Source organism: Schistocerca nitens, chromosome 10, assembly GCF_023898315.1.
Source record: "Schistocerca nitens isolate TAMUIC-IGC-003100 chromosome 10, iqSchNite1.1, whole genome shotgun sequence".
NCBI lineage: Eukaryota > Metazoa > Arthropoda > Insecta > Orthoptera > Acrididae > Schistocerca > Schistocerca nitens.
The window spans coordinates 130,257,432-130,260,329 of NC_064623.1; positions in this window are offsets into that span (position 1 = coordinate 130,257,432).

The window sequence follows — 2,898 nt, forward strand, 5'->3', positions numbered from 1 at the left end:
CACTAAACAAGAAGATTACATATTGGATAACCACAGCGACTGCATAGAAGCGATGGAAAAAACAGATGCCTATAAATATCTAGGATACAGACAAAAAACAGGAATAAATAATACAAATATTAAGGAAGAACTAAAAGAAAAATATAGACAAAGACTAACAAAAATACTGAAAACAGAATTGACAGCAAGAAACAAGACAAAAGCTATAAATACCTATGCTATACCAATATTGACCTACTCATTTGGAGTACACTTACACGATCACAATGTCACAAATATAGAATACATCATATACATTCAGCAACAGAAAGATTCACATTAAGCAGAAAGGAAGGAGGAAGGGGATTTATCGACATAAAAAACCTACATTATGGACAGGTAGACAATTTAAGAAAATTCTTTCTAGAACGAGCAGAAACTAGCAAAATACACAACGCAATCACTCATATAAATACATCAGCTACACCATTGCAATTTCATAACCACTTCTACAACCCTTTAGATCACATAACATCAACAGATATGAAGAAAGTAAATTGGAAAAAGAAAACACTACATGGCAAGCACCCGTATTATCTAACACAGCCACACATCGATCAAGATGCATCCAACACATGGCTAAGAAAAGGCAATATATACAGTGAGGTGGAAGGATTCATGATTGCAATACAGGATCAAATAATAAACACCAGATATTACAGCAAGCATATTAATAAAGATCCCAATACCACAACAGATAAAATGCAGACTTCGCAAACAACAAATAGAAACTGTAGATCACATCACAAACGGATGTACAATACTAGCAAATACAGGATACCACAGAAGACAGAAGACATGACAATGCAGCAAAAATAATACATCAACAACTTGCCACACAACATAAACTAATAAAAAACACGTTCCCACATACAAGTATGCACCACAAAATGTACTGGAGAATGATGAATACAAATTACACTGGAACAGAACCATTATAACAGATAAAACAACACCACATAACAAACCTGATATCATACTCACCAATAAAAAGAAGAAATTAACACAACTAATCGAAATAACCATACCAAATAAAACAAATATACAGAAGAAATCAGAAGAAAAAAATTGAAAAATACATCCAACTGGCTGAGGAAGTCAAGGACATGTGGCATGAGGACAAAGTTGACATTATACCAATTATACTATCAACTACAGGAGTCATACCACACAATATACATCAGTAAATCAATGCAATACAGCTACATCCGAATGTATATATACAACTACAGAAATCTGTAATTATTAATACATGTTCAATTACCCAAATGTTCATAACTGCAATGTAACATATACCGTACAGTTAAAAGGAAGTCACATTTGATCAAGGTCTGAGTCACTTTCCATTTTTAACCAGACATAATATCTGAGAAAGGAAAGAATAATAATAATAATAATAATAATAAATGATGTATAATTAATATGGAAAAAATTAAAGCATAGTATAATCGCATTATAAGTAAATGAACTGTGTGTATGAAATGGTGTTGTTCTTCCTTCACTTCCATCACTATATATATGTATATTTGTCATCTTCTGAAAGTTCTTACTTCTGTTAATCTTACGAAATAGGACCACGGACTTGCTCTCTTACATTTCAATTGTAGATGCAGGCAGCTGATTCCAAGGACACCAGTGCCTCTCAAGATTAAGTCTTCTCTTATTCAGAATCACATCTAATACACAACACTTGTAGCATCTCATACTTTGAGCAATACATCTCAACCATCCTTCTACATATTAGAGACCGAAATAAAATAATGTAAAAAAAAAAAGTGAATGATGTTGTTTGTTCTTTTGTCTGCTCTTTGTATTCCTGATACCATTTACTTACCTTCCCAACTTCATCTTGCTTAAGGTTTTTTCATGATATTACTCCATCTGCGATCTTGCTGTTGTATACTTTTCATTTGCTTACAAAACGTATGGTAATCATACGGTTGTGTTGTACGTTGCCTTTATAACATTTATAATTTCTTTTTCTTGCTCTGTTAATTCACTAAATTCCTCAAAATCTTGTGGTCACCTTGGCATCTGCAACAACATCCTTTAATATAAATGATCCTGAAACTGAATTCTTGTAAATATAAGCACCACCTAGCTAAACTATGGTGCAATTGTTTACGTGTTAAAAGAAACGACAGTTACTGATGGTCACAGCAAACTTTGATATTTTTACCCCATAAAAATGATTCAAACTTTTTAAATGCCAATATTACAGCTACAATTTCCAAGTCTGACACAGAGCAAGATCTTTCTGCTTCTGATAATGTTCAACTAGCAAAACTTATGACCATGGGTACTTCTTCACCTTCTTCTCGCATCTGGAACAAGCATGGCCCCAGTCCCTGAGATGATGCATCTCTGCATAGACAAAAATTATTGGCAATGTAAGGGTTGCTAAGAATGTTTGCATAAATTAATGCCTGCTTAATATGATTAAATTCCTCCTGACATTTGTCATCCTGTACCCTAGGCCAGGATACTAGTCCTAAATAAGCTTTTAGTTGTTTTTTATTCCTTGGAGCTGGATGATTGCATATGGCATGACGTTTTTTCGGATCAGGTAATGCAGCTTGTTCTGACACAACACGTCCTAAAAATCTGTCTTGTTCCTTACCAAAATTAGACATTCTTAAATTGGCTGTTACTCTGTAATCTGCCAATCGTTCAAGTACCTGTTCAGTGAGCCTGATATGTTCTAACCAAGCAGGTGTGGCTATTAGCATGTTGTCCACATAAAGAGTGACTTTGCTAAGCAATTCTGGTACTAAGACCTTGTTCAGTGCCAATATAAACATGCCTGCACTCATGTTCAGTCCAAAAGGTAGAACACAGTATTTATACCTCCTGCCACCA